The sequence below is a fragment of the Balaenoptera borealis genome, assembly GCF_965194805.1.
Source record: "Balaenoptera borealis genome assembly, chromosome: 8".
NCBI classification, from domain to species: domain Eukaryota; kingdom Metazoa; phylum Chordata; class Mammalia; order Artiodactyla; family Balaenopteridae; genus Balaenoptera; species Balaenoptera borealis.
The window spans coordinates 90,068,122-90,092,007 of record NC_138865.1 but is presented as its reverse complement, the minus strand read 5'-3'; the positions used below and the strand labels follow the sequence as shown (position 1 = coordinate 90,092,007).

At 43.9% G+C, this 23,886-nt stretch overlaps 1 protein-coding gene and 1 long non-coding RNA gene across 5 annotated transcripts in view; one reads left to right on the top strand and one right to left on the bottom strand.

The window, feature by feature from the left end:
* Positions 1-23,886, top strand: part of LOC309634260 (uncharacterized protein) — an 88,515-nt gene that overhangs the window by 6,712 nt on the left and 57,917 nt on the right. The gene's annotated exons all lie outside the window — the stretch shown is intronic.
* On the bottom strand, positions 10,178-22,665 carry LOC309634303. The gene is made up of 3 exons (XR_014247955.1): positions 15,238-22,665; positions 14,662-14,734; positions 10,178-14,563 (listed from the first exon to the last, which is right to left on the bottom strand). It is a non-coding gene; the product is annotated as an uncharacterized lncRNA (long non-coding RNA).

Sequence of the window (23,886 nt, the reverse complement as noted above, 5' to 3'; positions counted from 1 at the left end):
CTGAAGGCAGCTCAGCCTTATTCCCCAAGTGCTGCCTGGAGAATGTGTCTTCATTCTGAGGAGATGGGAAGGGCTCTTACGATCCTGACAGCCATAGAGGGTGCAGAGGTATCGCCTCAAATCATTAAATAACAGAACACATCAAATGCTCACTATTCAAACATTTATGCAGGGTCTGCTACGTGCAAGCACTTGGAATATAAAAGTGAATTCAAAAACCAGAGTCTAGATGAGGCCAGGAGGGTACAGTCTAGGAAGGTAATAAGACCTGGGCACAGAATAATTTCAGTCCACAATGGAAAGGACTAGTGTTAATAGACAGGCCCGTGGGGTCACATGACTCTCACAGGAGGCAGCAGTGGAGGAAGTGATATTTGAGCTAGGCCTTGAATAACACGTAGGATTTGAACCCAAAATGATGAGAGGGAAGAGCTTCTCAGAGGACACAGCAATGTAGGCAAAAGCGTGGGGGGCCTAAAAGCACGGCTTAGGGGTGGATAGAGCCCCACTGTGGCTGGAGTTTAGGGAGTGTAAGGGGTAGTGCAGGATATAAGATCAGAGAAGGCATCATACAGCAATTCACCTCCCTGGTGTGTACCCAAGAGAACTGAAAACATGCCTCCACGTAAAAAACATGTACACTAATGCTCATAGCAGTATTACTCAATAACAGCTGAAAAATGGAAACAACCCAAATATAGTGTAGTATATCTACACAATGCAATGTTATTCAGCATTCAGCAAAAAGAAAAAAGGAATGAAATAGTGATACATGCTACAGCATGGATGAAACTTGGAAATGTGCTAAATGAAAGAAGCCAGGCACAAAAAAAACACCTGTCATATGATTCCATTTACATGAAAGACCCAGAATAGGGAAATCTATAGAGATAGAAAGATTGGTGATTGCCTTGGGCTGGGGCGGTTAGGAGTTGATGGCTAAAGGGCATGGGGTTTCTTTTGGGGATGATGAAAATGTTCTAAAATTGGTTATGGTGATGGTTGCACAACTCCATGAATATACTAAAAACCATTGAATTGTACCCTTTAAATGGGGGAATCGTGTGGTATGTGAACTCTGTCTTAGTACAGCTATAACAAGCAAGCAAACCAAATGGTCCTTCCCAGAGTCAGCGTGAGAATCAGTGGGATAGACCACAGAAAACACCTAATCGACCTCCCCCCATGGTACAGAAGGGGACATTAAGGCCCAGAGAAGGGAAGGATTCACCCAGGGTCTCACAGTGAGTCAGTGACAGAGCTGGAACTAGACCGCACGGCTCTGCTGCCTGACTCAGGTTCCCTGCTATGCCCAGCGCTATTCTCCTTACTTTTCCACTCCTAGAAATGCAACCCTCAAGCAGAATTCATAGCCACGGCTGCCTGACAGTCTACCTGGAGAAACAGGGAAAGAGCAGCAGAATCATAAGATTTGTTTCCTAACTCAGGGTTGGAAGAAAGGCCATAGATGAGGTTGATATCCCCTTTGTAATATTCTCACCAGCTGATCATCCTGCAACCTTTGAACATCCTGGGTGACAGGGAAATTGGTACCTCCAAAATATCCTCTTTCCATCTTTGAACAGCTTTGTGGTAAATAGAATGCCATCTCCCTTTACTCCATGTATAGGGAGGTCTAAGGGGTGTACTTTAGCCAGACTTCTGTGGGAGGCCTTAAAATGAACTGCGATTGTGTTTGCATCTCTTTCCCTCACTTGGTCAGATGTTTCTAAGGGCAGGGGCTGGGTCTGAGTTTATATCCCAATGTCCCAAAATAGAGCCAGCACAGAGAAGGCAGTTCTGAATGTTTGGTGAAAGAATGAGTGAACCAAAAAGAGGAACCATAGGGTTTGATGCTCTCTAACCAAGCCCTTCCCCTGCAGAGTTTCTCTTTCCTTGGTTTCAGTGACGTGACCCAATCTTGATGCTCCATGCATTTTGGGGCCCCTCCACTGCCTTCAACCCTGTCTTCTGCTCATGAATCATAGCATTTTTCAAAGGGTACACTTCAGATTTTCTGGCTCTTCCCACTGTTAGAGAATTCCTCTACTCTCTCAGCTCACTCCAGGATGCTCAGCCAGACTCACCACTTGGGTGAACTTGGGTGGCCACCAGACATCCCCATTGAATGACCCTCATCACCACAGATGTCCAAACTGATTCATCATACCTTTGCCAAGAGACGTACCCTCCCAAGGTTTTCCTGCCTCTTATTAGTACCAAATACAGCAGAAAAATATTTCCTTACATTAGCAAGTACAGTTGCATTCTCATTTTTTTTAATGCACAGCGCTTCTCCCATTAAAACAAAATCAGGAAGCTAAGACATTCAGGACTTACTGCCTCAGAACAAATCCGGCATAGCTGAAATGTAAAGGGAAAGCAAAGAATCAAATTCTTGGCTTTTGACATTCATAGCAAGAAGAGTCTTAAAAGCCAAGATTCTGGTTTGAAAGAGCCAGGCTTTTTCAGATAGACTAGAGCTCTGTCTTGTAGAAGCATGATTTGGGGCATAAAAAGCAGAGTTTAAGGAATTGGGACTTTAAATTCCAGCCATTCATGGCTTTTCCTCCTCCCTTTAAATATCAGCTAAGCTACTCTCCCATCTTCACTCCCTCTCAACTGCACTGCTCCAAGCTGAGCCCTCCCAACTCCAGGCCTGGGATATTGTAACTGCTCCTTACCGAGCACAATGGCTCTACCCCATGCTCCCCCATCCACCTTACACAGTCTACTGCAGTGGTCCTTACACATCCTACCTCAGACCCTTCCAATGTCTCCTCTTTGCCCTCTAGAAACAATTTACATCAATTCAATAAATACTTACCGAACAGGATAAGTATTCTTATCAATCTAGCAGAGATTGGGGTTAGCCAATTAAAACCCCTGGACCAAATCAGGCCCACCAACTGGTTTTGTAAATAAAATTTTATTGGAACACAGCCCCACTCACTCATTTACATATTGTCTATGGCAGCTTTTGTGCTAAGAAGACAGCGTCAAGTAGCTGTAACAGAGGGAGTATGGCCCAAAACACCTCAAATATTCACTACCAGGCCCTTTACAGAAAATGTTTACTGACCCATGTGCTAGATGCTGAGGATTCCACAGTGGATGAAATACACATGGTCCCCTGCTGCTTATAGATGAGGGTGTCCCACCCCAGGCCCTTGCCTACCACTTCTGCCCTGTCTCCCACCGCCCTCTATCCAAGTCCTCTGAGAGTACACCGGTTCCTAGATTTTGGAATTCACAGATCAATGAAAACAATTTTTTTAATCACAGAGGATTAACATAGGATTATCAGATAGGTACATTTTTAAAAACCAACTACCATCTAATATCACCATCCTTTTATAAGGAAAAAACATTTTAACATTAAAAAGCAGCAAGGATATCTCTAAAAATAAAGAAGAATTCCACAAGCTACATTAGTTTTACAAAATTCATTCTGTGGACTTAATTTTCCCCATTGCTATGAATGATGACCCTTCTTCACTAATCATCACAGGTCTGTGGGCAGTCATATGGGACCTTTGATCTAGTCTAGGCAAACTGGTTTACTTTGTATTACCCAAATTTGCTATGGCTCTTCCCATGCAATTTTGCATCGGGAAAGCTCTTCCTCCTATTCTGCTCATTGTTCAAAGCCCAGCTCATTAGCAGCAGAAGCATAAGCTTCCCTCCAGCAGCAATCTAGAGACCCAGCTGGGCAAAGTTGCACGCAGGCTGTCAGCAGCGCGGATGAGTGATATGGCTGGGGTAGCTGTATCGGCCACAGAGCAGGGTGACAGGAGGGCCAGGAGGGCCACCTGGAGTGTGGCCCTTCCACTGGCACAAGCAGGTGAAGCCATTTGACACAGGCATGCTGACAGCTCCACAGCGAAGGCTCGCAAATGCCCGAGAGGTGAACACCAGCCTCCCGACAAGTCTCTCACGAGGGCCCCAGGCAGCAGCCAGCTCCCGATCAGCAGGTGGTGGCAGCAGACACTGAGGGAGGTCGCCTTACTGGCAGGCAGCCCCAGGATACTGGGTACTCACTGCTCACGTGAAGCTTCTGGAATCCCCTTATACAATCCTGAGGTCTGTGGAAAACAGATTATGGCTCTGTGATGAAGATAATCCCAGCAAGGCCTGGTGCCAAGCATACTTTCCTGCCTGACTTTCCTTCAGGGACAAACATTCTCCAGCCTCCCCTGATGTGTCTGTGTGTGATCACTTTTGCAAACCCTCCACCGTGGGTGAGATATGAACGGTAAGCACCCCATCTCTTTTTACCAACCGGAGTGGGGCTGCATTTCTCTAACTGCTCTCCACAATAGGGTGAGAGGTCTCCTTGTCCTTCTGAGACGGTTTATAGCCAAGTTGTTTTGCTTCTCAGTCATTTAATCCATTTGAGACAAACAGGAAAAAAAAAAGGTTAAATTTCCAAGGGGAAATTAGAGACCCTGAGGCAAAACTGGAAAGAAGTCTTGGGATCACCTGGCTCAAACACCTCCCACTACAAAGAAGGAAACTGAGGCCCAGACAGGGAAGAGAGTTGCTCAAGACCTCACAGGGAGACCTGGCACTAGAAATAAAACCTCCTTGGTCAGCCCAAACCTCTTCAACTAGACGCTGAAATGTCTAGATTGTCATTCCCTATAATCTAGAATTAAGGTAGTATTCCTTCTAGAAAACAGGAGAATAGGTACCAGCTCAGATTAGGACGTGGTAAGGAAAGGGAAGGCTCGGTGCAGAGGGAGAATGTCCCAGGCAGCACATAATGACATGTCAGACACTCACCCTTCGTAGTAGCATTTCTGCTAAAGGCTGGAGGAACAGGGTCCCCAGATTTTAAGTAAAGACACCACAAAATCTGTTCTCTTAAGACCTTCATATTCAGCCCAGAGGGGGAAGCCAAGGTCTGAAGAGGGGGGCAGGAATCAAGTGAAGGTCACACACCACCAAGTGGAGGGTGGAATTAGGAGCTTGGCCTCAGAGGGTCTGGTGCAGCTCTCTCCTTGGCAGTTGGTCAGACTATCAGCCATCCCTGTCCTGGGGCTACCGGCCAGTCTTGAACTTGGGACTTCATCTCAGCTTTCCCTACACAGAGTCAGCTGTTCTTTCGGGCCAGTTGGTGCCAGGCTGATATCGCATTCCTCTCCTTGGCCCCCGAGCCAGGGACACGCTTTCCTGCAGCCCGATGCCATCCCCCATGGCGTGATTTCTGTGTGGTGGCCCAGGGAACAGCTGGTTGGAGGGTGGCAGGCTGAGGCTCTGAGTCAGGCCTGGCTAGCTCTATGAAGATCACCTGCCCACCAGGAGGGCTTGGGTTTTACTGCCCTCTGGCCATGTGTCACAGCAAGACATGCTAAACTCTCCCTGTGACTTGAGGACATGGCTTGGGCGGTCTGGGGCAGGTGGGGCAAGGACACTGAAAGCAATCCAGGCAGCACCCCTTTCCTGGGGGTGTTGTCGGGCAACGCAGCAAGGGGGTACTGGTCCTGGCGCCTGCCCTCATGCAAGGGGAACAGTCTTGACCTCAGAACGCCCATTCCAGACCCGTGTCCAGCATTGCCAGGCCTGTCTAGGAAACCAGCAGACCAGCTCGGCAAAGGGTAGAGAGGAGAGAGGTTCCTTTCCCTAAAGAAAGAGTCCAGAGCATCAGAAAGTAGCACCCTGGCCCATGGCCCAGATCCCCCAGCTTCTGTGGGCCAAAGGACCTCAAAGATCTTCTAGCCCAAGTCCTTCATGGAACAGGAAAGAAAACAGAGGCCCAGAGAGGGGAAGGAGTTTTCCCTGGGTCACACAGCAACTTACAGCCAGGACTGAAATCCAGCCCTGCTGTTCAGTCCAGTTCTCAACCCACAAATGCTTTCAGAGCGTGGAGGTGACAGATCTCACTCTGGCCCCCAAAGGGTCATGAGGGAAACATTGCTAAGAGCCACAGGTGCCCTCACGGGGTGAGTACTAAGTGTAGTTGCCCTGTACAGAGTTGGGATTGCACAAAGCATATATATGCATTGCCTTTTTTAATATGTTCAGCAATCCTATAAGGTAAGTGTAATTATTATCATCATTTACTTGAAAATTAACCAAGAGGCCTTCATTGGACCCTCTCTAGTCATCCCTTGTCCTTGTTATCCCCTCACTGTCACGTCCAGTCAATGGACCAGTAAAGCCAGCCATCTCTAGAGCACCCCGGGAACAGAAGGGAAGGGAGCTGTAAACAGAATTCCAGGTGCCCAAGGTCTCAAGGACCACAATACGGACTCTCTGCTAAACATCATTCGGAACTCTGCTCCGACCACTGAAGCAGAGCAGCCTGGGAGCATCCAGCGCTCCCCCCCGGGGGGATCACCCTACAACCAGCACAGGACCTGGTGGGCTCACCTGAACCAGAGTCTCCCTGCGAACATGTGCTGGGAAGAAGCTTGGCCCACAGTAACCCCAGCCCCTCTATTTTTGTTCCATCACACACGCCAGGGTTCTCTTTGCCTCTCCTCCCCTGCCCCCGCCCCCGCTCTCTGCCTGACAGCCAGCTGCCTGTCCATTTGAGGAAGCTGCAGTTAGAGCCTCTGCAGTCTTTCTCCCTGCCAGCCCAGCGATGCTCTGTTATGGGTGTGCTCTCCCTGTGACTCAGACCCAGCCAATAGACAAACTGGAGGGAGGGAGGTGGCCTGGAGAGGGAGGTCTCTAGAAAAGCAGTGGAGGAAGTTGAAGGCACTGGTGCCATACAGCCTGAGGAAAAAAACTCAGGGAAACACATGCACATCCCTGGAAGGGTGTTAGGAGCAGAGAGAACAGATTCACTCTGAAGGCCTCCAGAGGCAAGAGTGGGAGGGTGGACACACAGGACCTATTTTAGCTCAAAACATGAAAAAGCTTCTTGACTATCCTAAGACTGCCCAGGGTACATTAAATCAAATGGCAAGCGCATCATACTTGGAGTCAGGGAAGCCCAGATTGGAGCCTCAGCTCCCCGCTGTGCCTCAGCGAGCAAGATACTCAGCATTCACTATCTCTAAAATAATCTCAAGAGGTGTCTCTCAGAGACGCTCAGAACTCCTCGTAACACATCCAAAGGCAAACTTCAAATTCCCCAAGAGAAAAGAGGCTCAGCCTCCACACACAGAGGCTGTGATCCCACCCAGGGCAGCCACAAAGAGCCAAGCCCACCAGGGCAGTGGGCACAGAGAAAGGAGTCCTGGTCAGAAGCCACACTAACCTGGGCTCAAGTCCTAGCTCTGCCTCTTACCATCTTGACCTCTAGCAAGACACTCAGCCTGAGTCTCTGAGTCTCAGTTTTCTTACCTGTAAAGTGGAGCTGTAAACCCCGCCCTACCTCCCTTATAGGGTTGGGGTAAGGATCAAACGAAGGAGAAGAACAAGCACCTTGGAGGCTATACGTTACTAATACAAAAAGCAATGGTGTATTGAGAATTTCTGACTACAGTTATTTTTATCCCAGGAAGAACATGGATGACACAACAATTGCATTCAATGACAAATGTCCGTTCAACAAACATTCACTGGGCACCTACTGTGCCAGATTCTGAAGATGCAAACAAGAAGACAAAACTCTATGTCCTCCAAGACAAACTAAATGGGACAAGAAACATGTAAATTACTCAGGATAGCAGAATGTGGGACACAGAGGTGTATCCATGTTATGGTGAGAGCACAGAGGAGAGTGACCCTGCCCCTGGGGGGGAGGCAGGGGTGAGGGTACCCAAGGAGGGAGTGTTTGGATAGAGGCTTAAGAATGAGGAGGAACATTTACACACCCAATAACAGACCATCAAGGTGTATGAGGCAAAAACTGACAAAGAATTGAAGGGAGAAATAGACAATTCTACAATAAAAGTTGGAGACTTCAATACCCCACTCTCGATGGAATGGATAGAATAACCAGACAGAAGACAAGTAAGGAACTAGAGGACTGGAACAACTGAATAAACCAACTAGATCTAACAGACATAACTCAGAACACTCTGCCCAACAACAGCGGCATATACATTCTTCTTGAGTGCACATGGGATATTCTCCAGGACAGACCATATGTTAGGCCACAGATCATGTCTCAATAGCCAAAAGATGGAATCAACCCAGTGTCCATCAACAGATGAATGGATAAACAAAATGTGATGTATACATACAATGGAATACTATTCAGCCTTAAAAAAGAAGGAAATTCTGACACATGCAATAGCATGGATGAATCTTGAAGACATTATGCTAGGTGCAATGTCAGTCACAAAAGGACAAACACTGTATGATTCCACCCCTATGAGTTACCTAAAGTAGTCAAATTCATAGAGACAGAAAGTAGAACAGTGGTTGCCAGGGGCTGGGGGAAGGAATGGGGAATTATTAAGTGATGCAGAGTTTCAGTTCTGGAGATGGATGGTGGTGATGGTTGCACAACCATGTGAATGTTCTTAATGCCACCAAACCGTCACTAAAAAAAAAAAAAGTGGTTAAAATGTTAAACTTTATGTTATGTATATTTTACCCAATTTTTAAAGATAAATAACTATAAAAAATAAAAGAATGAGAAGGGAGTGTTCTAAGCAGTCCAGGTTGGAGAGAAAAGTCTAAACAGAAGAGACATCTTGTACTAAAGCACAGACGTACGAAAGCAACTGGTGTTCTCTGGAAATAGCGAAAGTGCCCCCAACATGTGAGACACACAGAGGTAGCCTCAGTGGGCTGGAGAGGTTCCTGAATGTCCTGGAACATTTGCATGCCACTCCGTGGGCTCCAGGGAAGACAGGGTCACAGCATGGCTGAGAGCAATCAGACTGGGAGGAGCCTGGGAAGGGCAGGCAGGACTACCTCTAGAGAGACACTAAAAGAGAAACTGCCTTCCAGACAGCCCCAGCTCCCCAGACCTGTGGTCACCCTCTGTGGTCACCAGCCCAGTGCTGCTGCCAGAGTGACTCAAGACCTTTGCCTCCCAGGGCCACCAGCTGAAGACAGGAGGGATTCCCCTGAAAAACGAAACAAGGAGGCACTGGTGGGGGCCCTGTGTGGGAAGCTCCTCTCTGCCATGTCATTCTCCCTGCGCTGTGCAGTCTGTTTGGGTGCCAGCATAGTGATGATGGGGACCTTATCTCCCTGAAGGCTCACCCTGTGGTTTTCACCAGCCCACAGAGAGGCAAGTTCCGTAGCTTGAATGTGCATTTGGGCAGGAGGAGTGGGAGGGGGCCTCTGTGAAGCCTGAATCAAGTGAATTTGGGAAATCCCAAGTCTGCAACTTATGAACAGTGACCTCGAGCAGGCCTGTGTCTATATGGGTCTCAGCTTGTCCATCTATAAAATAAGGGAGTTAGACCTATAAGTCCATTGTTATGCCTCTAACATTAAGAAGGACAGGACATTACTGGACATGTTTTAGTAATTCAGCAATCAAGTATGCACACACACACACACACGGATGGGGCAAAATGTTCTTTCCTTTTCCCCTTGAGTCTTTCTCATCTACGTTAGTCTACGTTTGACAACATTGAGTGAGTTTCCTCTGTGATTTCCATCTCTCTCTCTCCCTCTCTCTAGTTCCCTTGGTTTCTTCCTCTTAAGTTGTCTTCCTTGTAACAGTAGGGGGAGCATGAGAGGGGGCTTGGCGTCCTGTGAATGGAAGGAAAAGAATGGAGGCAAGTCCTTCCTCATCTAACCACAGGGTAAAAAAAAATCTATAAAATATGCAAATCTTTGAGTAAAATCAGCTCTTAGCTAAAACTGGTGTGTTATTCTACTCAAAACACCACTTGGTCTTTCCAAAGGAAGCAAGCCAAAGTTATTCATATATATATATACCCTCAAGGAAGAATTTGCTGGAAATTGGATTGTCAAAGGTCAATTTACCAAATGATCAAGTCACTTTATTACTGAAAATGTTCTTAACATAACGTTGTAGTTTCACCACCATGATAGCAAAAATTGTTCATGCCCTAGTTAGGTGGGCTAGTTCCCAGATATTGCAGGCTCTGCCATTGTCACCTGCTGACTCCAGGGGTCTCCATTCCAACCAACTGGAAGGGGAGAAGCATGTGCATTAGCCCGTGTGGGAGGTGAACATCACTGGCACTCACATTCTGTGGCCTGCCTCTAAGCCGCATGTCCACCTATAAAGGGGACTGGGAATGTAGTCCCTAAGCAGGCAGCCTCTCCACAGTGACTTTCCTGGGACCCAAATAAGACTTCTAGAGATGAAAACTATGTCTGAGATTTTAAAATACACCGATTGGATTAACAGTGGATTAGACAGTGCAGAAAAAAAGATTACTGAACTTGAGAAAATAGAACTTTTGAAAATAAGAAGAGCATCAGTGAACTGTGGGACAACTTCACGTGAAGATGGACCAGCTTGCCTTGAGCTTTCACTCTTCCAACCCTCCCCTCTCAGAACCTCAAAGCCGGAGGATTACAACCAAGGGTGGTTTTGTCTGCCCACTGGTGCTTCGACTGAAAGGGTTTTTAAGGGGTATGAGTGTGTGTGTGTGTGTGTGTGTGTGTTTTACACTTTTTAAATGTTTCATTTAAAGTGAAATACACCTATAGATAATTACACATATCATGAGTGTCCAGCTCACTTATTATCAAAAATATTTATAAAAATCTTTTATTTTGGAATAATGTTAGATTTGCAGAAAAGTTTCAGCAATAGTACAATAATGTTAGACTTGCAGAAAAGTTTCTTGTACTCCCTTTCCCTTCACCCAGTTTCTACTCATGTTAATGTCTTACATAACTGCAGTACAATTAACATGGGTACATCACTATTAACAAAACTACATTCAGATTTTGCCAGGCTTTTTCTATTATTGTCCTTATTCTTTTCCAAGATCCAATCCAAGATACTGTGTTGCATCTTGTCCTGAAAGGTTTAAAGTTGAAACCCTGAACCAAAGGGTTGCCTTATGAGGAGTTAGCAATCAGGTGTGATCAATAGTGGCCCTGTGGTTACACTATCCACAACCCACACTTTATATTCACAGGGACAGATGGAGACTAGAACTCTCTGTTGGAAATCCCCCAATATACATTACCAGAGTAGCATGAGCTCACTGGGAAAAAAAAATAGACATCTGAAAAGAAAGACTACAGAACAAAATTACAATAAAAATGGCAAATGGAACACTGTGGACTATATGAAACAGAAGAATAGACCAAGAATTTAAAATAAACATAATAAATATTTGGATAATGAGACAAGGACAACAAATCATTTTAAAACCAGGCGGAAATATTCACATTAGATCAGATAAATGCAGATAAATGATAGGACAGATTTAGCTGAAGAATATATTAGTGAACTGAAAGATCAAAATGAGGAATTCTTCCAGATGGCAACAGAAAAAAAATTTTTTTAAAGAAACACAAAAGAAAAAAAATCTAAGAAATAAAGAGATTAGATGTAAAAATTTCAACATCCAAATAATAGGAGTTCTAACGAGCGAGGAAAACAAAAATAGAAAGGTGAAAATATTTGAACAAATAAATGGACATTAATTTTCTAGAATCAAGGAAAGATGAAAGACATCACATTGAAAGTAGACAGAGAATGAAAACCCATACTTAGATTGTAGTAATATTTTTTTTTAATTGTCCCAAAGACAAAGGTAAAATTTGAAAAGACTTCCAAGGGTAGAGAATACCTACCTAGACAAAGCAGAGAAATACCTAAAGAAAGAGTAGATTATCTACAGAGAAGCATTAGTCTTTGCAAAAGAAGTGTTGGATACAAGAAGATGAAAGTAATTTTTTTTTAATTGAAAGAAAATAATCTGGAAGGTAGAACTTTATATCCAAAAATTGGCATTAACATATGAGGGGTAGTAAAAAACATTCTCAGGCATACAAGGTACCAAAAGGGTTACCACACATTGAAAATAATTTTGGAAAAAGTACTCAAAATTTTAGAGACATAAATCTAGGAAGGTAATAAAAAAAATCTAGCATGATTGAAAAAGAAAGAAAAATCATTTTCATATAATGATGGCATAGGAAGGGGGTGGGGAAGAAACTGAAGGACATGAGAGCAGACTAGAGTATTTGTCTTTTTAGGGGAAAGACATAAATATTGACAAGTTTAACAGATTAATAGGGGAAATTTTTTAAATATATATTAGTCTTAAGTTTAAAGCAATCATCAGATGCACAAAATAGAGTATAACTTTTAAACCAGCAGAAGAAAATTCAATACATCCAGTGAAGCAAGAATAAAAAGAAATAAAAGAAGACATATAAAAGGAAAATATGAAAAAAGATGGCAACTAAGTTTAAATATATAAAGTAAATATAAATGGGCTAACTGTCCCAATTAGAAGAGAAAAAGAGTCAGACTGCACTTTAAAAAAATAAAATCCAACAGTATGTTATCTGCAAAAGACAATGGTACAAAAAGTTGAAAATAGAAGAATGAAACCCTCCACAGTAATAAATTTGAAAACCTACATTAAACTGATAAATTGTAAAATATGGAAAATGCAATATTGATACAAAAAGAACTTGAATAGACCAAAGAATGTTACAGAAATGGAAATGGTAGCTAAAGGCTTTCTCTCTACTTTTCTCCCAAATACACCAGGCATATTGTATATGTACTATCTTATTTGTCTATTGTCTGAGTCTCCATCTTTGAATGTAAGCCTCATGAGGGCATGGACTTGTTTGTTCATTGCTATATCCCTAGTGCTTTAGAATAATGTTGAGAATGTAGACACCCAGTAAATAGACACTGAATGGACGGATGGATGGATGAGTAAATGGTTGGATGAAGTGAGTTGAAAATTCAATTCTTAAACTCTTCATCTATACTGAGAATAGAAAAGCTCTGAGATTCAAGGAGATAGAGGATAGGTACTGGGGATTGATTAGGTGAGCACAGCCTAATCAGCCATAGACAATATATAAATGAATTGCATGGCTGTGTTCCAATAAAACTTTATTTACAAAAACAAAAAGCTGCTGCATTTGGCTCACAGGCCATAGTTTGTCTACCCCAATGTAAAGTACCATATTTGCCATTACTAACTTGAGAAGAAATGGAAAACCCAATTGTTTTTATAACAAAATAAGAACTTGAATTAATAGTTTTTCAATTTTCCCACAAAAAAATTATACGTTACAGATGGCTCTCCAGGTGGATCCTCTAAACTTTCATAGAACAGATAATTCCAATTATATATAAATTCTTCCAGACAGTAAATAAAGATGAAACTCCTCAACTTATTTTATGAAGCCAATATAGTCTAGATAACAAACCAGACAGGGGGGAAATATGTACAGGCCCCCCACTTCAAACATGTACCCAAATACAAGAAATTTTTAAATAGATACATAGACAGATAGCAGACAGACAGGATAGCAAACTTAATTGAGCAATGTATAAAAAGAAATACATCATGATCAAATAGAGGACGGTCCTCTATCTTATCTTTTCCTTAAAAATATAGAATACTTTAACATTAGGAAATCTACTGATGTAATTTACTAAATTGGGAAATTAGAAGGAGAAAATTATATAATCATGTCAATAGGTTCAGAAAAAGAAACATAATGAAGTCAGTCATGAATGGACTTTGGGAAAAAACACCTTGGGCAAAATAGTACTAGGAGGTAGGTTCCTTAACCTGGTAAAAAGGTAACTACCAAAAACCTACCACAAGCATCATACCTAAATGCAAACCTTAAAATCTCTTTTAAATCAGAAAAACAACAAGAAAATAATCCCCACTTGAACTCCTAGCCAACATTATACTAAAAATAGAAATAAGAGATTTAGGGATATAAAGTAAGAAACAAAACTGTCATTATTCCAGGTGAGTTTATTATCTTCAAAGAAAATCCAATATACAAAGCATTAGGACTATTAAGAGTAATATCATATATCATTATAGAAATGTCATACAACAAAATACTATCTTAACAGATAAAATGAATGAACTAAATCTACATTATTAATATCAATAAATCTCGCTGTTAGGTGAAAATTAAAAGCCAGTTGAAAACGGATACAAGCAGTATGGTGATGTTACTGAATTAGACGTGAGACCCCCCCTCTTGGTGCCCTAGCTGAACCTAAGCTCTCCCTTCCCCCAACCCCCTATCAGACAGGGAGTTCTTTCCCACTCAGTTTCGAGCTCCCAATAATGAAATTGAGTTTGGTGCAAGCAAAACAGGCTTTTACTCAAAGGCCAGAGAATGGAGAAGGGAAGCTCAAGCTCTAAAAGCACCTTCTCCCCAAAGAGAGGGGAGTAAGGGAATTTTAGGGTTACGAGGCAGAGGGTCATCAGGGCTCTAGAAAAGGGGTGGCGATTTCCAGGGGCAGCCAGGTCATGCGCAGTCTTCCACGCTCCTTTGCACGTGGAACAAATTGTGCCTAGCAGAGCACAAATCCCCGCTTTGGGCGGAGATGTTAGCAAGGTAATGAAGCAAAGGTAATGCTGGGACAGCCCCCTGGTTTCATCTGCGCAGGCGTGTCCCCGTCGTGGTCAGAGCTGGTTTGGGATGGTTGACCACTGTGTATCTCTCAAAGTACAGCCCGCGAAGCATCTCTGCCAAACACCAGGTACTTCTGAAACAAACACAGAGATAAATCAGGGTAAGTACCTTTCAGCTCTCAGGGGTTGGTATGGAAACACAGAGATAAATCAAGGCAAGGAAAGCAGTGACCTTTAGCCTACTTTGCCCGCCATCTTGGACCTAGCTGGTTCAGTCTGGTTTTGTCTCTGGCCTTCGTGGCTTCCTGTTGATAAAAAACAACTAACCTGTATGATTGAAAAAAAAAAACAGTTTCCGCTCCTGGAGCCTTGGCTGCATAGCGTGGGTAACAATACTGCTTATGAAATGTTTTAAGTACACAAGACAATACTATATATTGGTGTTTACCCACGTGAAAACAAAGTAATATTGAGCACCGAGAAGCTGCGTACTAACTTGAGAGTTACCTCTGGAGAGAGAGGGAGGGCAATGGGGTTTCAACTTTATCTGTAGTTTTACTTTCTTTCTAAAAGGATCTAAGGCTAATGTTAACATTTCTTCCATCTAGTGATGGGTACATTGGTGCTTATGACATTTTTATCTATAACTTTCTGTAAGCTTAACGTCTTTCCTAATTGAAATTATTTTTAATGGAAAAGAAAAGGAGCCATGATCAAACCTGTCTTATCTTAGAGTCGGCTCTGGCTGCACCTGTGAGTGTAGAGAGGCCACCCCGCCCACCCCCGTGTCCCCAGGACAGAGGCTCACCTTTCACCATCTGGGAGTTCAGAGTGACATGGTCCTCTGTACCCTGAGGCTTACTGCTCTGCCGCCGGCTTTGCAGGCTCCTTGGGAGGACAGGCTTGTGTGGGTCAGGGTCACCGTTAGTAAGGGCGGCAGTCCGTTCCGTATTGATCTCCTGTTACCCCATCCCACAGATTTGAACTCCTGTTTCCCACCTAGTGTCGTCTGAGGCTCAGTTTGAAATTCTCTTCCATGAAATGGAAATCATGAGAATCTTAAGACAGTAGATTTGTTTATCCTTGGGATGAATTACAAGCACATGGGGACAATCATCCTCTTAATCCTTTCATCTGAAGGTCAAGAAGGGTCATAATTTGAGGAGAAATCACTGTTTCCACTGGCTCCTACAGTGGTTCAAGACTTCAACTTTTAACATTGGGTGGTATCCACCAATTCTCAAAATACAGTGAGTTTAAGGCTGGGGCAGTGAAAATACGAGAAAAATGTGGAACACCTTTTTGTGCCAAGTAAGGATAGGCTCATGGACTTATGGGAACATGTCAAGAGGACCCAGGAGCCAGAATGAAGGGGTTCCCACTGAACAAGCACAGTCTGGTCATCGAAACCCATGGAATAAAACAAAAACTCATTGAATAAAATAAGAATCCATGAGACTATAGTGATATAAATTAGTAAAAGAGTACACAAATAGATGGAGAAGAGAGGAAAGTCTTCTTTGTAGTAGAACAACCACTACTAAATACAGATGGAATGAAAAAAATGCTTGTGGGTAAGCTTTAAAAGCATGAAAGGCAAAGAGTAAGAAGGATCTAGTGAGCATGCTGATTGAAAAACAAAACGTACACCCTGCTATCAGAAGAAAGAAGATGACTACTTCCCCATCTCCGCCTCACCGAGAAAGTCCATTTTCTTATTGACTGCCCTGAGTCATCATAGTGTTTTCAGCTGTTCCCCCTCCCAATGACTAGCACCACTGCACCCCAATTGAAACAAAAAATTGGTGGATGGACCGCCACTTTGGGGAGAGAAGGCAACATGGGACTGTGGAATTCATATTACCTAGACTGAGAAATGGAAACTGGCTTTGTGCCTTTCTTGCCGTGTGACCTTGAAAATCCCACATTCTTTATGCTCCAGTTATCTCATCTGTACAACAGGGATTCAAATGATTTCTCTACTTCACTGGGTGGTGATTAGGACCTAATTATTCACCACGTGAGAAGGTGCTTGTAAACCACCATGCCAGCAGACACTTAGGGTATCACAGAATAAAGGGAACTTCTTAAGAAAGGGCAGGGGACGGGCAGCATCGTCCATCTGCTGGAGACAGGCTAAGGTCCAAATTATTATTTTTTCAACTTGAATAATGCACTGAACCCTTTTTAGAAAAGTCTCAGACTGCAAGCACCGACTTCAGTGACTCTTACTATTTCTTATACACAAAGGAACGTAAAACTAGGTTTTGATGTCTTATGTTTCCTATGTAATTTATAGTGAGAGCATCATTTAGGAGCAGTGAGCTAGGACGTTCTGGATTGAAGGCCTGAGGAAAAGAGTGAAAGGGGAAGAGCAGGCTGTAGAAGGAGAGTGTCTGACCTCATCCTTGTTTTTCTTTCTCCCACGGAGAATATAACTAGCTGTATTAAGATCAACGCAACTGCTATGGGCTGAATGGTGCCTCCCCCAAAATTCATGTTTTGAAGTCCTAACCCCTAGTACCTCAGACCATGACCATATTTGGAAACAGGGCCTTGAAACAGGTGATTAAGGTAAACTGTGGCCATTGGGATGGGTCCTAATCTAATCTGACTGGGGTCTTTAAAGAGAAGATTAGGAAACAGAGATGGACAGAGGGAATACGATGAGAAGACAGAGGAGAAGGAAACGTGAGGAAACAGGGAGAAGGCAGCCCTTTGTAAGCCAGAGAGAAGCTTCAGTGGAAACCAAACCTACTGACTCCTTGATCCTGGACTTCCAACCTCCAGGTCTATGAGAAAAAATACATTTCTGTTGTTTAAGCCACCCAGTCTGTGGTACTTTTTTATTAGCCTGGGCTGACTAATGAAATTACATGAAGTTCATGATTTTTTTTTTAGAAGCTGCTTTGTGCTTTGCTTCTTCAGAAAGAATACTATGTCAGGACAGAAGATATTGTTGTAAATATTTATGATTTGCATATGTGAATATTAATGGGTTAACTTTCTATGGACACAGGGTGGGGTCAGGGGAGTGGCAGCAGGAGTTGGGGTGTTTCACTTGTTTCTGTCCTGTGACGACTGCCTGATGGGTACAAGGCTTGGGTGCCAACACAGGCCAAACAGTGATGATCACATTTAAAACGTTTCTTTCTAGTGTGGGCCATGCCACGCTGCAGTATATTCATAAAATTGAATACAGCCATTAAAATGAACAAACCACAGCCACGTGACACAACATGGCTAATCTCCTAAACGTAACGGTAAAAAATACAAGTCACAGAAGAAGACAAACAGTATGATTTCATTCATATAAAGTTCACAAACAGGTGGCTCAACTCTACCATACTGGGACGGATACCTAGGTCATAAAACCAGAAAAGCAAGCAAGAAAGTGAGTCTCCCAAAAGTGGGGATAGTGATGACCTGGAACTGGGGGGGAAGACATAGCTGTCAGGGAGGGGACACAGAAGATAACAAGGTGCTTACAGGGTTCATTTGTTGCCCACAGGGGTTTGCTTTATAATTATTCATTGAATTATGCAAATTTTTACAATTTTTTTCTTGTATAAATCACATTAAAAAAACGAGGAGAGGGCTTCCCTGGTGGCGCAGTGGTTGGGAGTCTGCCTGCCAATGCAGGGGACACGGGTTCGAGCCCTGATCCGGGAAGATCCCACATGCCGCGGATCTGCCTGCGCGTCTGGAGCCTGTGCTCCACAACAAGAGAGGCCGCGATAGTGAGAGGCCCGCGCACTGCGATGAAGGGTGGCCCCTGCTCGCCACAACTGGAGAAGGCCCTTGCACAGGAATGAAGACCCAACACAGCCAAAAATTAATTAATTAATTAATTAATTAAACCCTTAAAAAAAAAAAAACGAGAAGAGCTGAAGCGAATATGGCTAATTAACTTCTCAGTCCTGGTGGATCTGTGTTATGTCATTAATTATACTTCTCTGTAAGTTGTGAGGTTTGTTGGCATTTTTTTGTTTTTTTTTTTTGTTTTTATATTATTATACCAAGTGAATGAAGCTAAACAAAAAAGAGCACATACATCGTACATGTTTTTATGGAATTTTATATTCCATTTGTATAAAATTCAAGAAAATGCAAAGGAATCTAGAGTGGCAGAAAGCAGATCGGTTGATTCCTGGCAGGAAGGGGGTTGGCCAGGAAGGGGCAGGAGGGAGGGAGTGTGAGGAAACTTTTGGGGGTGATGGATGTATTCATTATGTTGATGGTAGTGATGGATTCATGGGTATATACTTATGTCAAAATATATAAAATTACACACTTGAAATGTGCACAGTTTATGATATGTCAATTATATATCAATAAAGCAGGTTTTTAAGAAAAACTTCCTTGTGCCTTTTCATATGGTTCACATAGTCTTCAGTATACATATATTGCTTAAAAATGAGGGAGATATTTTTTAAATAATCAGAGAACCCTGAGCAAAGAACTTTGATGCTGTCTCCCAGGTAGCTGTATATGTGTTTGGGTCAGACATAGGATTCAATTATGTCAATATATTTTTGTTCTGCCTTTGATAGAAAAGGGGCCTCCACTCTTCTCTCTCCCCATTTCCCTTCTCCCTTCCCCCCTCCCCCTCACTCTTTCTCTCCTTTCCTCTTTGGCTCTCACTCTTGCTCTCTCTCAGAAAATCCTTTTCTTCAGCCGAGCACACGGCTTTAGAAGACGTGACAACACTCATAATAATGATAAACGATCATTTCTGTTGCTGAATAGTGTTTTATAGTTTATAACATGCTGTCTCATATCTGTCTTTTGATTCTCACAACAATCCTTGGGTGTAGCAATAGGAAAATAAAAGGCAACTGTAACCGCTTCTGCCTTCTAAGGAGGGTGGTAAATTTCGTATCACTGGGCAAATAAATCTCTTTGTTGCCATCCACTTTCAGAGACTGTCAGTGGAGACAGCAGATGAAAGATTCAGCCATTTCTTTTACTCCAGCTCCCTCCCTTCAGCCTTGTGATGGCTTCTTAGGTTTAATAGAATAATGAGTCACTGGGATGCAAAGATAGGTCCAGACCTGAGTTGGGGGTTGTGGCAGACATTCTGGTTGCCTACCCAAAATTTATTCTTCTCTTCTTACTTACACAGGGCCCTGTGTTGGAGGTAGCAATGTGCCAACTGAAAAATTAGATTTCTCAGGCTCCCCTCCAGAGAAGAGTGCCCATGAGAGTAACTTCTGGCCAATTGAATGAAAGAATAACTATAGTATGAGACTTCTGGGAATGCTCCCTGAAAAGGGGGCACTGACTCTGTTGGCAGGCCCCTTATTGGCCTTCCCTCTTCCTCTACCTGAAACATGGATGTAATGACTTGTGCTGCAGCAGTCATTTTGCAGTCCTGAGGTGATCTTGCTTGAGGACAGTAGGCTTGTGCTAAGGATGGCAAAATGGAAAGATGAGAGGAGGTTAGGACATTGATGAGATTGTGGCACTACCTTACCAGCCCTAGAATGCCTACCTCCAGACTTCTTTTACATGAGAGAAAAATCATAAACCTTATTTAAGGCATTGTTTTACAGGTCTCTGTTGCAACAAAACACAGTCCTGAGTGAAAGGGAATTGATGAGCTGCGTTATTCAGTGTTTTGAAGTGGGGGAATTTCTGGGATGAATCCTACAGAAGGGTGCTCTAAAAAGAAGGGGAAACGAGCAACATGGTTTTCTCGACACAAACCTCTTTCCTCAAGTCTCATATAAAGCCTGCTGTACATATGTAGATGCCGTGTGTGCATGTGAGGGGAGGTTAAGGAGAGGGGGTTGTGGTTCCTCTTCAGTGTGGCATGCAAAGGGATAGCAGCTGTGAGCAGGCAAGTTGATCCACCAGGCTCATTCCAAATAAACAGGATCTTGGAGCTAGAGGATGAGGAAACATTCACACTTCCCTTTTATGCCAGAGAGACTGCTAAAGAAGCTTACCTCACGGCACGTGGGGTGAGTTTTGAACCAATACCATCTGAATTTTTAAAACCTAGATTTGAATCCCAGCCCTACACTTATTACTACCTGTGTGATTTGGGGAAAAACCTTTAACCTCTCTGGCCTCATTTTTTTCATCTGTAACAGGAGGAATTGGTCAAATTAAGTTCTAAGGTCCAATCCAAACCTTCTAGGAGTCCATTTAAAATATATCATTGGGGCTTCCCTGGTGGCGTAGTGGTTAAGAATCCGCCTGCCAATGCAGGGGACACGGGTTTGAGCCCTGGTCCGGGAAGATCCCACATGCCACGGAGCAACTAAGCCCGTGTGCCACAACTACTGAGCCTGTGCTCTAGAGCCTGTGAGCCACAACTATTGAGCCTGCGAGCCACAACTACTGAAGCCCGCACGCCTAGAGCCCGTGCTCCACAACAAGAGAAGCCACCGCAATGAGAAGTCCGCGCACCTCAACGAAGAGTAGCCCCCGCTCACCGCAACTAGAGAAAGCCCGCACAGAGCAACGAAGACCCACCGCAGCCAAAAATAAATAAGTAAAATAAATTTATACCAAAAAAAAGAAATAAAATATATCATTAAGGTAAAATTAAATCTATTAAGCACTAAATAAAAATTAATTCAGCTTTATACAAATATGTACTTCCTAACAATGAGTATCCACCGTCTCTCAAACCACAGTTCACAGGAGAACAGGATCTCCAGTTAGATGAGCTATGAATGCCTAATACAGTTCCTATGCTGTAATCCTTCCCTTACTTCTGGCTCCTCACACCTAGGTGCATAGGTACATTTACATTAGAAAATCTGCTTTAAACCTTGAAATTCATTTCCTTTAAATAAAAATGAAATAGACACAATGGGATATTTAAATACGTTCTGGCACCATCCCAATAGCACAAGAATGTGCGACATGAAGCTGGTAACAGCAGGACCGTGGGAGGACTTTATTAGGCAAATCGGGTAGTTTATTAAACACCCCAGGGCCTTCTCATCATAAATGCAGCTAAGCGGCCCAGGAGTAATGGGGATGGAGCCCCTCCTGAGCTCTAAGCTCTTTATTCTGACGTTTAATGAGCATGAATAACCAGGGATGGATGGTATTGTTTATGAGTCCTCGTGAACCCAGGAAAAGAGTGACTTCAAAGGTTCCTTTGGGATTTTTGAGGCCTTGTCTATAAAACGTGTCTGAATTAACTGGGTTCTACCTCATCCTCAGGACCTTATCTTCAGCTGGACTGGACCCCCCAGGAACTGGGTAAGCGGAGAGTCTAGAGCCTGAATCCTTCACCTGTGAGTATGTCATTGAGTTATTTGCTGAATTATCCTCCAAATGATCATTTGTGTCCTGTTCTCTGGCAGCCTACATTATTGTAGTTGAATAGGGGACAGCTTCCTGTTCCCTGCAACTGGAAAGCAGTTTAAATGCATCACACCTGTAAACAGAGCTAATTGACGTCTATAGAGTAACCCAAAGAAGGCAGGGATTCCCCAAGAGCAGTGCTCTCCATCCCAGGAGGTATCCAAGCAGAGTCAGAGACCAAATAGAAATTTCATAATCAAATGGGTGGGGAGATAAGAGGGCTTAAAGGACTTCAGTTTTCTTTTCAGTCCTAAGAGATGGGGATTCTGTGACATATAGGAGCAAATGCTACTCAGTGTGAGTAATACTACTTGTTGTTTAAGGCTAATTACGCACCAAGCACTGTGCTGAATACTTTACTTCAGTTCTTTCATTTAATCCTGACATATAAGAAAAGGCAGCCCTGTACCCCTTTCACATGGTACTACATCTGAATATCTGCAGACGAGGGAACTGAGGCTTGGGGCATTGGAGAAACAAGATGCCACAGCCTGTATGTGCCAGGCTGGGTCTGAGGGCCCCAGAGCCTGTGCTTTGTACCTCTGCGGGGTACTTCACCCACACAGGGGCATAGGATGCAGCAACTAGCTCATACAGGGAGCTGACTTGGCCCCACCCAGAACCGTGTATCCTCCTCTAGCCACCGTTTTTCAAGGGTCTGTGCACAAAGACAGAGGAGAGTCTGGGGTGATGGAGCTGGGAAAACAGGAGTTTGAGGCTGAAAGGTCAAAAGGCTGCTGTACTGAGACCGTGAGAAAGGTCATCAGAGGGTAGAGCACTGAAGCTTTGGTTTCCTAAGAGGGGCGTTCCGGGGAAGGGAAGTTCTAGCCGAAAGTATTTCTGTTCCTTTGAGTCGCAGCCTTAGTTCCTCTGAGACACCTTGGCTGGGTGCGATGCTTGAGGCCAGAGCCAGCCCCTATTCCCCTCCACACCATCCCAAACCCCTCCTGGCAGGGAACCATCACCTCTGAAAACTGAGCTGTGCCCCTGGAGCCCCTCCCCACCCCCCCACCCCTCCGCCAGCCTGTTCAAGAACCTGCCTGAGTCACCTGGGGCTCTCTGGCTACTTACAGACCCTGAGATTAGACTCAGTAGAAGGTGGGAGAAAAATTCAAGAGACTTGGCATCCCCCCCACCGCCCCACCCTCTCTCTCTCTCTCTCTCAAGGCAGCCCCCAGCGGTGTTTGTTCTCAGAGAGGCCCTGGGAAGAAGGATGGTCACTTTCCTTTTTCCCACAGATAATTGAAGAGAAGTAAGAAAGTACCTGTGTTTGAAGGCAAAATGACGACAATTAATCTCTAAGCATAGGGCCTCACTGTTAAATTCGTTGGAGAAACAACTTCAGGAGTTTAACGACAATCGAGAGAATGAAATTTAATTAAGAGAAATAGTAATTAAATCGGGAAAGAAGTTTTTGCAAAGGGGATGGTGCAGGAAATTAAAACCAGTAATGCTGAAAAATGCGGTGGGCAGAGATGGGGGGTGCACTTGGTGGAGAAGAGGAAAGAGCAGACAGAGCAAGGCGGGTTGGGAGGTGCAGAGTGTTTGGCACTAAGGCAAGGTCTTTGGAAATTGGTCTCCTTGAGAGACCAGGTGTCTGGCTCTTCCAATTTGGGCCTAAATAGGCCACCTCCTAATGGGGACAAGCTCTCCCTCAGGAAAATAGAAGTATCTAGTTGGATAAAGTATTAAAAAAGCCGTGGACTTGAAGTAGGGTGACCAGGTGTCCTGATTTTGCCCAGGACCGTCGCAGTTTTAGTACTCAGAGTGCCATGCTCCAGGAAACCCTCAGTCGAGGGCAAACTGGGACTGCTGGTCACACTAACATCGCGGCAGATAGCCCCGGTTCCCAGCTCTGCTGTGCAGTCAGGAGCTCCACGATGCTGGGTGAGTCACTCCATCTCTGTGGGCCTCAGCTTTCTCACCTATAAAATGAGCTGTCCCGGGCACCTCAGAAGATTCAAGAAGTTGCTATATGTCAATGTCTAGAACAATGTGCATGAAGAAAAGCTTGATAAATGGGAGTTGAACTGAACAATATCAATAAAGAAAACATAAAATATTAGCAAACACAACCCAACAACACATTAAAAAGTAAAACACCGTGACTCTTTCAGGGATTCCCCAA